General features: G+C 44.8%; 1 protein-coding gene across 16 annotated transcripts in view; it reads right to left on the reverse strand.

Moving 5' to 3' along the window:
- The window catches only part of bbs9 (Bardet-Biedl syndrome 9), a 516,876-nt gene that overhangs the window by 130,019 nt on the left and 370,929 nt on the right, over positions 1 to 15,928 (reverse strand). The gene's annotated exons all lie outside the window — the stretch shown is intronic.

The raw sequence follows: 15,928 nt of genomic DNA on the forward strand, positions 1-15,928 counted from the left end.
CCTTAAACACAATAACAGTATTGCTTCCACCACTGCTCCTTGCAGCCCAATCCAGGCACTGTGTAAAAATCTGCTACCTACATCTCTTTAAATTTAACCCCCCATCTCACTTTAAGCACACATCCTCTAATATTAGAGACCTTTGGATTAGGAAAATTATCCTGGTTATCCATCCAATCAATGCCTCTTATAATTTTGATCAATTTCTATTAGCATCTGATCTAGACGGAGTACCTGGCCGGGTACTGAAAACCTGTGCTGATCAACTGGCTAGGGTACTTGTGGATATATTTAACATCTCACTCCAACAAGGCATGGTACCCACCTCTTTCAAACAGGCTTCAATAGTACCTGTGCCCAAGAAGAGTGTGGTAACCTGCCTAAAAGGCTAATGACTAATTGCACTCACATCCAACCTGTGATGAAGTGTTTTGAGAGGCTGGTGTTGAAGCTGATATGGTGACATAAATCACTTCCAATTTGTCTACTGCAGCAACAGGCCCGTGGAAGGTGCAATCTCACTAGTTCTACACAAAACCCTGGAACACTTGGACACCAAAGATGCATACATCAGGATGCTCTCTATCAACTACTGTTTGGCATTCAACACCATCATCCCGTCAAAATTAATCTTCAAACTTCAAGACCTGGGCCTCACTACCACACAGTGTAAATGGATCCTGGATCACTAGACCACGATCAGTAAGAATTGGTAAAAACATATCCTCCACAATCTCCATCAGTACCAGAGTACCACAGAGCAGTGTTCTTATCACCCTGCCCTACTCACTTTACACCTATGTCTGTGTGGCTCATTACGACAAAAACACCATCTACAAATTTTCTGATGATATCATGGTAGTGGGTTATACAAGGGTGGCAATGAGTCAGCATATCGTAGGGAGATTGAAAACTTGGTAGAACAGTGTCCTTACAACAACCTCACACTTAATGTCACCAAAACCAAGGAGATGATTATGGACTTTAGGATGGGAAAACCAGAGGTGTACATCTAGTGATCATTGGGGAATGTGAGGTGGAGAGGGTAAGCAAATTTAAATTCCTGGATATCACTATTTCAGAGGACCTCATAAAGAAAGCATGTCAGCACCTCTACTTTTTCAGGAGTTTGCAGAGGTTTGGTATGACATCAGAAACCTTGGAAAACTTCTACAGATGTTTACTGGAAAGTGTGCTGACCAGCTGCATCATATCGTGGTTGGGGCACCAATAACTCTGAGCAGAAATGCCTGCAAAAGTTAGTGGACATAGCCCAGCTAACCACAGGCAAAACTCTTCCCACCATTGAGAACATCTACATGGAAAGCTGCTGTCAGAGAGAAGCAGCAATCATCAAGTATCCACACCACCCAGGACATGATCTGTTCTCGCTGCTGCCATCAGGAGAGAAATGTAGGTGCTACAAGATTCGTACCACCAGGTTCAGTGACAGTTCTTGCTCCTCCATCATCAGACTCCTAAACACAAAGACTCATTTAAGGACTCTTACTTTAAATATTATTTATTAATGAATATTTATTTTCTGTATTGCACTGTCAGTATGTTTGCATTTCTTTCTTTGTTTACATTTCTCTCATTTGTATACATATCTTTTCTTGAGTATAGTTTTTTTGCACTACCAACACGCAGAAATTCTTCCTGGTCCGCAGGAGAGAGTCTCAGGGTTGTATGTGATGTCATGTATGTATTCTGACAATAAAGCTAAACTGTGACCTTTGATTTCCACCCAGATCGGCAATGGTCCAATCATTCCTACTCTACATATTCTTCCCTGAATCAATTCTGATTCCAGGCTAGTGTAGTAATGAGTCCAAGACCATGTACTATAATTTTGATTAATAATTTCTTAATTGACACCTTATTAAGGCCTTTTGAAACTCCACAACTCAACCTCAACACCCATTTCTGTTCTGCAACTGACATTCTCAAAAAGTTTCCATGGATTTGTCAAATGTGAATTCCCTTTCATAAATCGATATTGATCCAACATTAGCCATGCTCCAGTCCTCTGGGACTTTATCTGTTACTACTGATAATGTAAAATCTTCATCAAGGCCCAGAAATCTCCTCAGTTACTTCTTTCAATAACTAGGGATATGTCTCATCAGGCCCTGAAGATTTATTTACCTTAATGCTCTTCAAAAGACCAGCACCACCTCCTTCTTGACCTCATAACACATTCTTCACATTGTGCTCCCTATCATTGTCCACATCCTTCTCCTTGGTAAACACTGATACAAACTATTCATTTGGTGTCTCACCTACTTCCTATGATTCCAAGCATAAATTCCCCTCTTAGTCCTTCAGTGGTCCTATCCTCTCCTGAGTCATCCTTTTGTTTTAATGCAAGTATAAAATGCTTTGGGATACTCTTTAATCTTGTTTGCCAAGGATATTTCATGGTGGCCCCTTTTAGCCTTCCTAATTTGAGCTGATCTTTTATTCTTCCAGGAGCCTGTCTGAATTTAGCTTCTAGAGTTTACATATGATTCCTTTTTCTTTTTACTAAAAATCACAACCTGTCATCATCCAAGGTTCTCTTATCTTATCATCCCTGTCCTTCCTCCTCATTGGAGCATGCCAGCTGGACCTGGACTCCAACGTTGCATCTTAAACTCCCACATCAGTTGTAGACATGCCTGATAACAGCTGCCCTCAATAAACACCTCCCTAATTCTGGTTTCATAATACCATAATTTGCCCAACACACTGCTCCTTGTCTAATCCCACAGGGACACACATCACTCACTGATTAATCCAACAGGGACTCTCAGTGTCCATGACTAATCCCACAAGGACACACACTGCTCCCTGACTAATCCCACAGGGACACACACCACTCCCTGACTAATCCCACAGGGACACACTGCGTCCCTGACTGATCCCACAGGGACACACACCACTCCTTGACTAATCCCACAGGAACACACACCGCTCCCTGACTGATCCCAGAAGGCCACACCACTCCCTGACCATTCCCACAGTGTCACACACCACACCCTCACTGTTCCCACAGGGACACACACCACTTCCTGACTATTCTCACAGGGATACACCACTCCCTGACCATTCCCACAGTGTCACACACCACACCCTCACTATTCCCATAGGGACACACATCGCTCCCTGACTAATCCCACAGGGACACACACCACTCCCTGACTAATCCCACAGTGTCACACACCACTCCTTGACTAATCCCACAGAGACATACACCACTCCCTGACTGATCCCACAAGGCCACACCACACCCTCACTGTTCCCACAGTAACACACACCACTCCCTGACTATTCCCACAGGGACATACCACTCCCTGACTAATCCCACAGGGACACACACCACTTCCTGACTATTTCCACAGGGATACACCGCTCTCTAACTAATCCCACAGGGACACACACCACTCCCTGACTGATCCCACAAGGCCACACCACTCCCTGACTAATCCCACAGTGTCACACACCACACCCTCACTGTTCCCACAGGGACACACACCACTTCCTGACTATTCCCACAGGGACACACTGCGTCCCTGACTGATCCCACAGGGACACACACCACTCTCTGACTGATCCCACAGGGACACACTGCGTCCCTGACTGATCCCACAGGGACACACTGTGTCCCTGACTGATCCCACAGGGACACACACCACTCCTTGACTAATCCCACAGGGATACACCACTCCCCGACTAATCCCATAGCGACACACAGCACTCCCTGACTATTCCCACAGTGTCACACACCACACCCTCACTATTCCCACAGCGACACACACCACTCCCTGACTAATGCTGTAAATTCTGCCAACATTGTGACTACTTTGAAGGATACAGGAATAATGAACAGCTGAGTTTTCCCATAATTTTCTCATCTTATTTCAGATTTACAGCATTTGCATTTTAATTTTTTTAAAACTCTGATCAGTAAGGACCTCCCACTGGATGTAGAAAATCAACATCCATATGGCCGCCAGTGCCGTCACCCACACGGCTGCCAGTGCCATCATCAATACCATCACCTTGTCTAAACACAAAAATTCTGGTGAAAGGAAGTAAAGGTCAACCAATGTTTCAGGCCTGAGCCCTTTGTCAATGTATGAACAAAAAAACAGATAGGCCGAATTAAAATTGTGGAGGGGTGGGGTGAAGAGGAGAGAAAAGGAAGGGGAAGTAGTGAGGGGAGGAGCACAGGCCAACAGGTAAGAGGTGGATTCAGTGGGAGGACAGAGAGAAAACAGCTGAGAAATAATGGGGGAGATAGTAACTTTTTGATCGAAGAGGGAAGGGAATGGAGAGATGAAAGAATGGAGACAGAGGGACAGGAAAAGAGGGAGACTCAGGGGATGGGTTTAATGGAAAATGGAGAAATCGATATTAATGGCATCCAGTCTCACTAATGTAGGGTAAACACGCCGTCAATCTCACCCAACATATTATCCTATGCAATTTCCACCACCTCACTCTCCACATTTTGCAGGACCCACACCCTCCAGGACTTCCTCGTCCACTCATCCATTGCCACCAATCCTCCACTCAGTACCTTCCCCTGTGACTGCAGGAAATGGTATATTTGCATCCGCATCTCCTCCCTCACCACCATTCGGGCTCCTTCACTTCATTTATGAATCTGTAGGGGTCATCTACTGCATCCGGTGCTCCTGTTGTGGCCTCCTCTACATCGGAGAGACTGGATGCAGACTGGGAGACAGAGTCATTGAGCACCTTCATCTTCTCTGCTGCAACAGTAAGGACCTCCCACTGGCCAACCTCCAATTCCACACACCATTCCACACCAGTATGTCTATCCATGGCTGAGTGAGAAGAGGAGACACAGCACTCCTCCGCAAGTTCTACTACCCAGTCCAACTACCGACAGGTTTTTACAAATTTTAAATGCCCTGTTAAGGGAGCTGACAGTGATTTATTTAAAAATCCTGCAATCGCGTGATGTGGGACCAAGATGGTGGCACCTTTGATAGGCAGCAGCCTCAAGGGGTTGCAGACTCCAGGGAAAGCAGAAGACAGGCACAGGGCACCAGAAAACAGGGTGACCAACCCTTGTTTGAGAAAGTGAAGCAGAGAAGATGAGCCACAGGATGGTGAACACAGCGGCAGACTAGTGAGGGGCTTTGCAGATGAAGAACACACAGATAGTGAGCTGTTGGTGACTTGAGGTGAGAAATCAACATAGGCCATGGGTGACTGGGGTCAAAGGATCTGCACCAGGCTGCAGGAGACTGGCTCAAGACTGGCTGATCAGGATGCAAGAGGGTGCTGAAGGCTTCCTGATCGTGTCGGAGGTTTGGATCTGGAGCTCAAGTGCCCAATGATTTGGGCTGGAGTCTGTGCAGCTGCAGAGGTTGCAGGAATTTCTGCTGATGATGAAAATGTCTGTCTTATAGCAGACGAAAGCAAATTTTGTATAATATTACACCTGTTTTATTATCTTGCACTGCCAAACTGAGGCTATTCCACAAATTGGAAGAACACCTTATATTCTGTCTGAGCAATCTCCAACCAGACAACATCTCCAATTTACATTAAGCCCCTCCTTAGTCTCTCTTTCCCTATCTCTTTATCTCCCTTCCTCCAGATCCTCACCCTCTTCCCTCTCCATTCAGAGCTACAATCTCCCCCTATCACTTCTCAGCTTTTTTCTCTTCTGTCCTCCAACCTGTATCCACTTGCTAGCCTATGCTCCTTCCCCTTCCTCTCTTTTCTCCACCTTTTTATGAAGGTGTCTGCCTGTTTTTTTGCTCATAGGTTGACGAAGGGCGCAGGCCTAAGATGTTGTTCATCCTTTACCTCCTATGGAAGTTGCGTGACACAGAATATAGACATAGAACACTCCAGCCCAGTATAATCCCTTCAGCCCTTGATGTTGTGCTGACCCATATATTCCTTAAAAAACATATTAAACCCTCCCTACCTCATAACCCTTGTATTTTACGTCCATCCATGTGCCTGTCTAAGCGCCTCTTAAATACCCCTAATGTTTCAGCCTCCGCCATCATCCCTGGCAAGGCATTCCAGGCACCCACAATTCTCTCTCCTAAACTTTCCTCCCTTCACTTTGTACATATGTCCTCTGGTGTTTGCTATTCCTGCCCTGGGAAACAGGTGCTGGCTGTCCACCCTATCTAGGCTTCTCATAATAGTGTAGACTTCCATCAAGTCTCCTTTCATCCTTTTATGCTCTAAAGGAAAAATTCCTAGCTCTGCCTCATAAGACTTATTTTCCAATCCAGGTAAGATCCTGGTAAATCTCCTATGCACCTCTCCATAGCTTCCACATCCTTCCTGTAATACCAGATCTGAACACAATATTCAAGTGTGGTCTCACCAGAGATTTGTAGGATTGAAACATGACCTTTCTATTCTTCAACTCAATCCCCCTATTAATCCCCCTAACTCAAGCCCAGCATCCCATTGCCTTCTTAACTATTGTGTCAACCTATGTGGCGACCTTGAGAGATGTATGGATTTGGACTTTGAGGTCCCTCTGTTCATCCATACTCTTAAATAACCAACCATTAAACCTGTACTCAGTCTTCTGGTTTGTCCTTCCAAAATGCATCACCTCACAAAGTGGCGACTCTCTGTCTGCCTTATGGCTGACAAAAGTTAAAGAATTTCCTGTATGTTACATTTTAAATGTAGTATTAAGTGACAATAATGGAACCTTTACCTTTTTATCTTTACTTATCCAAACTGAACTCCATCTGTCACTTTTCCATCCAACTCTGCATCCTATCTGTATCCTCTTGTAACATTTAACAACCTTCAGCTCCATCCACAACTCCTCTAACCTTCGTTCAACAACTCTTTGCATCCTTTAAACAGCTCAAGCAGGTACAACTCCTCCAGCAGGCGCAGCAACAACAACTCCTCCGGCAGGCGCAACAACAACTCCTCCGGCAGGCGCAACAACAACTCCTCCGGCAGGCGCAGCAACAACAACTCCTCCGGCAGGCGCAGCAACAACAACTCCTCCGGCAGGCGCAGCAACAACAACTCCTCCGGCAGGCGCAGCAACAACAACTCCTCCGGCAGGCGCAGCAACAACAACTCCTCCGGCAGGCGCAGCAACAACAACAACTCCGGCAGGCGCAGCAACAACAACCACTCCGGCAGGCGCAGCAACAACAACCACTCCGGCAGGCGCAGCAACAACAACCACTCCTGCAGGCGCAGCAACAACCACTCCAGCAGGCGCAGCAACAACCACTCCAGCAGGCGCAGCAACAACCACTCCAGCAGGCGCAGCAACAACCACTCCAGCAGGCGCAGCAACAACCACTCCAGCAGGCGCAGCAACAACCACTCCAGCAGGCGCAGCAACAACCACTCCAGCAGATGCAGCAACAACCACTCCAGCAGATGCAGCAACAACCACTCCAGCAGATGCAGCAACAACCACTCCAGCAGATGCAGCAACAACCACTCCAGCAGATGCAGCAACAACCACTCCAGCAGATGCAGCAACAACCACTCCAGCAGATGCAGCAACAACCACTCCAGCAGGCGCAGCAACAACCACTCCAGCAGATGCAGCAACAACCACTCCAGCAGATGCAGCAACAACCACTCCAGCAGATGCAGCAACAACCACTCCAGCAGATGCAGCAACAACCACTCCAGCAGAGGACCCATGAGCCATGTAAAGAAAACCCGACCACATGGACACAGAGGAGGTCGGGGGGAGGGCTACAGGTCAAGGTGAGACATTTGGACCTGAGGCTTCCGCTCCCAAACATCCTCCTGGCCAACATACAGTCCTTGGAGAACAAACTTGATGAACTCCATTCCAGACTTCAACATCAGAGACATCAGGGAGTGCTGCATGATGTGCTTTACAGAAACATGGCTAAATATGGATATTCTGGACATGGTGCTACAACCCAAGGGCTACACCCTCCTTCATAATGACTGAACAATGACATCTGTAAAAACCAAAGGAGGCAGCGTTTGTGTCATCATCAATTCATCATGGTGCACAGGTGTTACAGTCATGTCCCAGTCCTGCACCCCTGACCTGGAACATCTGGCGATCAAGTGTCGCCCATTCTACCTGCTGAGGGAGTTCACCGCCATCATTCTGGTAGTAGTGTACATTTGGCCCCAGCTGGCACAGGGAGGACTGAACACTGTGATAAATAGCCATGAGACAGCATATCCTGATGCCTTCTCGATCATTCTGGGAGACTTCAATCAGGCCAACCTGAAGTCATATGCAAGACCAGGAGAACCTACACACTCATCACTGCTACACCACCATGAAAAACACATACCGAGCCATACCATGACTGCACTTCAGCAAGTCTGATCACCTGACAGTACTTTTACTCCTGGCGTACAAGCAGAGACTGAAGACCACAGCACCAGTGGTGAAGATGGTGAAGGTGTGGTTAAGGGAGGCAGAGGAGCGTCTGCAGGACTGCTTTGAATTGGTGGACTGGAACTTGAATGGATATGCAACAGGTGTCATTGAGTTCATCAAGACCTGTGAGGATGAGTGTGTGCCCATGCGCAAATACGGGGTGTTCCCAACCAGAAGCCCTGGATGAATCAGAGAATCCGCAACCTGTGGGGATCAAGATCTTTACAAAAAGTCAAGATACAACCTGAGGAATGCTATCTCTGAAGCAAAGTGCAATTCCAGAGGAAGCTAGAGACAAAGACAAACCAGGTAAGGCAGGGAGTGCAGGCCATTACAGCCTACCAAACGAGGGCAAACACTATAGATGGCTGCGATGCTCCACTACCTGATGAGCTAAACAGCCTCTGTGCCCACTTTGAGAAGAAGAACCAAACAGTACCTATTAGAACATCATTCAAGAGGGTGAACCCTCACAAGGCATCAGACCCTAACAGCTACCTGGCAGGGATCTGAAAATCTGCACCAACCAACCAGCTGGAGTGTTCACGGACATTTTAAACCACTCATTGCTGCAGTCAGAGTCACCTGCTTCAAAATGGCATAATTATCCCAGTACCCAAGAAGAGTAGCCTGAGCTGCCTCAACAACTACCACCCAGTAGCACTAACTTCTACTGTGATGAAATATTTTGTGAGGCTGGTCATGGCCAGAATTAACACACACTTAAGTAAAAATTTGGACCCACTGCAATTTGCTTATCATCAAAATCACTCCACTGGATGTCCATTCAGCTCTGGATCACCTCGAAAACAGCAATTCATACATACAGTTGCTCTTCATAAACTACAGCTCGACCTTCAATGCCATTATTTCCTCAGTGCTGGTCAAGAAGCTACAAACACTAGGCCTCTGTACCCCACTCTGCAACTGGATCCTTGACTTTCTCATTGGAAGACCACAGTCAGTATGAATTGGAAACAACATCTCTCCTCACTGATCATAAACACAGGCACATCCCAAGGATGTGTGCTTAGCCCACTCTCTACTCATTAAACACCCATGACTATGTGGCCAGGCACAATTCCAATGCCATCTACAAGCTTGCAGATGACACGACAGTTGTTGGCAGGATCACAAACGCCAATGAGGAAGTGTACAGGAGGGAGATAGATCAGCTTGTTGAATGATGTAACAACAACAAACTTGCACTCAATGTCAGCAAAACCAAGGAGATGATTGAAGACTTCAGAAGGAAGTCAGGGGAACACGACCCAGTCGTCATCGAAGGCTCAGTAGTGGAGAGAGTCAAGAATTTCAAATTCCTGGGTGTCAACGTCACCAAGAATCTGTCCTGGAGCCACCATATTGATGCAATCACAAAGAAGGCCCATCAGCAGCTATACTTTGTGAGGTGTCTGAGGAGATTCAGTATGTCACCGAAGACTCTTGTAGACTTCTACAGGTGTACCTTGGAGAGCATTCTGGCTGGTTGCATCATGGCCTTGTATGGAGGCGCCAATTCTCAGGACAAGAATAAACTCCAAAGGGTTGTTATCTCGGCCTCCGACATCAAATGCACCAGACTTCACTCCATTGAGGATATCTACTTGAGGCGGTGTCTTAAAAAAAAAGCAGCCTCTATCCTCAAAGACTCCCATCACCCAGGCCACGCCCTCTTCACTCGACTACCATCGGGGAAAAAAGGTACTGGAGCCGAGAGACGAAGACTCATTGGCACAAGGACAGCTTCTTCCTGAATGATCAATGAACCAAAGACACCGCCTTCCTTCTCATGTATTATTATTTGTACTTTTATATAACAATGTTGTAAGATGGTTATAATATGCACATTTATACTATGAAGCTGCAGCAGAACACCAAATTTCATGATCGTTCATGACAATAAATCCTGCTTCCGATTCATTCCCACACTTACTGACCTATCCTTCCACCTCTTCATCTAGGTCGTTCATAAAAATTAAAAAAAGCAGGAGTCCCAGAACAGATCCTTGTGTCACTCCAGAGTCACCGACCTCCAGGCAGAATATTTTCCATCTCCTACTACTCTACAAAGGGCCTGTTACTGTGCTTTATATCTAAATTTACCTGCAAGCCAATATTTTAATCCACGCAGCCAAGATTCCATGGATCCTATTCCTCATGTCTTTCTGAATGAGTTTCTCATGGGAAACCTTGTCAAATGCCTTACTAAATTCCATGTAGATCATATCTACTGCCCAGCTCCCATCAATTTCTTTTGTTACCTCCTCAAAAAACTCAATTCAACGTGAGGCACAACCTTCCCTTCACTAAGCCATGGTGACTATCCTTGAGTAGATTGTACTTCTCCAAATTCTCATAGATCCTATCCTTAAGTCTCTGTAACAGCCACAACTTCATAGACTTGCTGAGTTTGTCTAGCATGTTTGCATATTGCACTTGACCCCACTTGACACCATCACCCACATGGCAGCCAGAACTAGATCCAATCTGATGGCCACCACCAACATAATATGCAACCAGCTCCAAAATCAGCACCAACCCTACAGGCAGTGCCAATGCAGCAGGCAACACCAATACCAACATCAATGCTGCAGCCAGTGCCAAATCCGATGTTGTAGCCAGCATCAACACTACAGCCAGCTCCAATGCCAATGCTAACATCCTTGCCTATTTGTCATTCACTCCCTTGTAAGTCCAGTTTCTTGGAAGCACATTGTCAAGCAAATTTGCAAGCAGCCAGCTTACTGGCTTCTGCTGACCTCCAGAGAATGAGAAGTGATTATCACTGACTGTTCTAAAATTCCAGCTGCAGCAGAGCTAAATCTCTCACAGGACAAGGCTCGCCCATCTGTTGAAACTGGCTGATTCAGGAGGGCAGGAGGAGATGGACCACAAACATAATTGCACATTTACTAGTTGCAAGGAGGTTAATTATTCTCCGCTGGTTTTGAGGGGAGTTCACAGTGGCGTTGCTTGTACTGCGGTTCAGCAGTTGATGCCTCTTACACAGAATTTAAGACACAAAACCGACTGTTTAGTCTGACATCCATGTCAGTGTTTATGCTCCAGCCAATGCTCTTGTCCAAATTCCAACTGGGGATACACTTTAAAAGTACCTCATTGACTGCAAAGTGTAGGCCTGACATCCAAAGTCAACCAAGAGTCATGTCCAGTAGCAATCATTGGATTGCAGAAGAGAGTAGAACACTTGGCTGATTTCCCCTCCTTCTGCAAGAGGGGCTTGGCACCCTTTTAGAATTAGGGGGGGGGTATTGCTCAACATCTGTTAGCATTGCAGTTAGTGTAACACTATTACAGCGCCAGTGACGTGGGTTCGAATCTGGTGCTGCCTGTAAGGAGTTTGTTTATTCTCCTCATGTCTGCGTGGGCTTCCTCCAGATGCTACGGTTTCCTCCCAACCTTCAAAACGTCAGGGGTTGCAAGTTAATTGGGGTATTTGTGTGGCATGGACTCGTGGGCCCAAAGGGCCTGTTACTGTGCTTTATATCTAAATTTAAAATCTTGATCCAGGACAAGTGCCCTTTCAAATGCAGTTGCATTCTACTGAGCTGTGGTACACCGGAGGTAGAGACTTTATTGTTAGAACATCAAGACAGGCAATGGCCCAACAAGAAAACCTGTAACACTTTGTAATTTTATTGCCTTTTTCAGGCAAATTGAAACAGGAATCCAATAGCACAAAGCATTGACAAACTTCTGTCCTTTTTAACTGTAAACAGGGTGAAGGTCTGAGGTTGATCTTGACATGCAAATTTTAATGTGTTGCTGCCACGTTAGGGTCAGCACATCTGTCAAATCCAGCAGCCACTGCATAAGATTTTTCACTCTGAAGACAATGGGGCTTAAAGGGTTAAAGTCTGAGGGCAAAATACACAAAATTGGCTTGTATTCACAAGCAATCTAAAATGATTAATGGATTCTTAAGAGAATGTAAAGAAAACAACTTCCTCTGGTGGGAAAGTACAAATTCAGGCGGTATAATTTTAAAATGACAGCCAGACTGTTGGGGGTGAAAGCAGGATGTATTTCTTCACACACCGGTTGTGGAAAACTGAAACTCACTTCCCCAAAAGACAAAGGATGCTGAGGGCCAATTCCATGACGTGCATTTTCAACCATAATCTATCCAACTCATGAAAGAGTCTCAGGGTTGAATGGTCTCCTCCTGTCCCAGTAACAGGGAGTCACTTTGGATGCCTTGAGCCAAAATATCCAAACATAAAACATTACTCTAAAATATTAATGATGCTCTATGCATTATAGTAACATTTTCTAAACGATTTTTGATATGGTTATCTATTACAGCGCCAGTGACCAAAGTTCAAATCTGGGTCTGTGTGTAAGTAATTTGTAGATTCTCCCTGTCTGTATGGGTTTCCTCCAAAAAAGTATGGGGCTTGTAGGTTAATTGATATATTTGGGTAGCATGGGCTGAAATCGTGCAGTAGGGCCCTACCTAACTTTAGATTTTATTACTGGGCTGTTAACATCTGTTATCTACATTTTTGGATTTTTTATTCTGACAAATTGGATCATCCATTATGGACAGATTTAGAATTGAAATCTATACAGTAGTATTCAGTGGTCTCTTTAATGGGTACCTCTCTTCCATTTAGTTTTTCCAAGATCAATAAGGATATATCTAATCCAATACTCCAACATGTATTGCGAATCTGATTCCAATTTAGGAAATTTTAAAATTTAAAATTCTTGTTTTATCTAGTGCTATCTCTCAATTTTTTTTTCAACCATCAATAATTGATCAATCCTTCTCCACATGGAAAATCAAAGTAATATTTCTTTTGCAAGTTTATTTAAGGAAGGTTGTTTAATGTCTTTTGAACAGCTGGCAAGTAAATACAACTTACCAAATATTCATTTTTTTAGATATTTACAGATTAGAAATTTCTTAAATACCATATTTACCGGAATTTCCATTTATATATCCACCAGAACTAGTTCATAATGTTTTTCAATTGATTCCTTCTCAAAAAGGATTAATTGGAATAAAAAGAAGAGGTACAAGGACTGCCTAAAGAAATCTCTTGGTGCCTGCCACATTGACCGCCGCCAGTGGGCTGATATCGCCTCAAACCATGCATCTTGGCACATCACAGTTCGGCGGGCAGCAACCTCCTTTGAAGAAGACCGCAGAGCCCACCTCACTGACAAAAGACAAAGGAGGAAAAACTCAACACCCAACCAATTTTCTCTTGCAACCGCTGCAACCGTGTCTGCCTGTCCCGCATCGGACTTGTCAGCCACAAGCGAGCCTGCAGCTGACGTGGACATTACCCCTCCATAAATCTTCGTCCGCGAAGCCAAGCCAAAGATATGATAGATTATTGAAATTATGTACAGTATTTCACGATAAGATTAGAAAGGCTTGGGAATTGGAACTTGCAAGACCTTTAATGGAGGACCTATGAGACAAGATTCTTAAACTGGTGAATACATCTTCAATACATGCCCAACATTCATTAATCCGATTCAAAATGGTGCATTGTGTTCACATGTCCAAAGATAAACTGGACTACTTGTGACTCACCCTTCCAGATTAACTATAGTCTTACCTTTGTTTTTTGATTCATGATATGAATCAAAAGCTACAAAATATATGTAACCCTCAGGATAAGCTGTGTAGATTTTTTTGGTTAGTTTTATTTTAATAGAGTAGTTTAGGTGTTTAAAAAAAAATATATATATATACAGGTTTATAATATTTTTGATGTCTTCTGTCTTCACCCAATGCAGTGGAAGGGGACTGAGTTTATACTGTATACACACACACATATGTGATATTGTATTTTCAGTTTCATTCTCTTTTCTTCATTATACAGTATTTATTATTTAAAAAAAACCAAAAAAAATGTTGAAGAAGAAAGAATGGTCTCTTCCTGTCCCAGTAACTTTGGGTGCCTTGAGTTAAGCCAAAATATCCAAACATAAAATACTACTCTAAAACATTAATGATGTCCTCTACACATTATAGTTAATGATTTGAGATATGGTTAGCTATTACAGTGCCAGAGACTAGAGCTAAAATCCAGGGCTGTGTGCAAGTCATTTATACGTTCTCCTCCAGGTCCTTCAGTTTCCTCCCACCCTCCAAAAAAGTATGGGATTTGTAGGTTAATTGATATATTTGGGTGGCATGGTCTGCAACCATGCAGTAACCAGCAGAATCCAACCTAGCCCAGCCTCACCGTGCATAACACGGCCCCTCACTGTCCTGCCTTACCCAATCCATCCCAGCCAACCCAGCCCAGCCCTGCCCTGACCAGTCCAACCAAGCCCAAAACAGTCCCGCCTTCTTACCCTGCTCAGCCTATCACACCCAACCCATCATGGCCTATCCCTGCACAGCCCCAACCAGCCCTGCACTACCCAGCCCAGTCCAGACTCGCCCAGCCCCTCCCAGCCCAGTCTTCACCTGCCCAGATCCACCCAGCCCAGCACAGCTTCACCCAGCCCAGACCAGTCAAGGGATGTTCAGATTTGCTCTCCCCTCTAATGATGAGTAAACATTGCTTGTAGACCATGCACCTTCAACAGCAGGGAGAAGAAACACACTTCCATGTTTATAACTCGCTGATTCTTCTGGATATCTCACGTTGCAATTCAATGAATGAAAATTATCATTTTAAACCAGAACAAGAGGAGGATGGTCATAAATCCCACCTGCAGGATGAATGAATGTTATCTGTGTTCAGTCAGGTACATGGATCACAGCCACCCACTCACTGTGAATACCACATGTCCAGTCTTTTCTCAGCAATATTTAAATGATACCATACATTAAGTATTGTACTGTTTTAGTATTGTCTCTCAAGCCGTTCTGCCTCCCAGTGTCATTTACTTTGCTCCTCCAGGGTTGGGCAATCAACTTACTGCAATAGCCATATCACTGGTTTTAGCAGCAAATGTATGATATGGAGGGTCCTTGGGTAGGTCATCAGGATTGAGGTGCTTGATTAATCTGATAGGACAAGGGGTGCTGTTGGGACGTGTGTGTAAGTCTCGGTTGATTTGCTCCTTCCACTGCTTACACAGGGGCTTTCATCTGCTGCTCCGAAGCACAGTCTCAGTCAATACCATCCCGAATGTGAATGGACAGAGATCCAGGATTGCCAGAAGTCGGGGGAATGTTGCATTCTTCAAAGAGGCTTTAAGCACCTTCAGAATCTTTTCCTGGTCACTTCTTCCCAAGAGGGGTAGTGTTGGGCAGATAAATGCTATCTGTTAAAGTTTAACTAGGGACTCAATGCTAGTTACTTTGGCTCTGTATGTGGGTTAATGAAATAGCAGCAACAAACATTCAGAAAGGAGAATCATCTGGGTAATTTTGTTCACTTCTTACCATTAAATGTATCACAAGGTCAACATTCACGTGCACTCCTTGTGAGAACGAGAACTTGACCAATGGACTCACAGCACCAGATCTGTTTACTCCTCATTTTTATTTACTCGTCAAAAATCCAACTTCCTGTATTTTAATTT

Source organism: Narcine bancroftii, chromosome 2 (genome assembly GCF_036971445.1).
Source record: "Narcine bancroftii isolate sNarBan1 chromosome 2, sNarBan1.hap1, whole genome shotgun sequence".
Classification (NCBI taxonomy): domain Eukaryota; kingdom Metazoa; phylum Chordata; class Chondrichthyes; order Torpediniformes; family Narcinidae; genus Narcine; species Narcine bancroftii.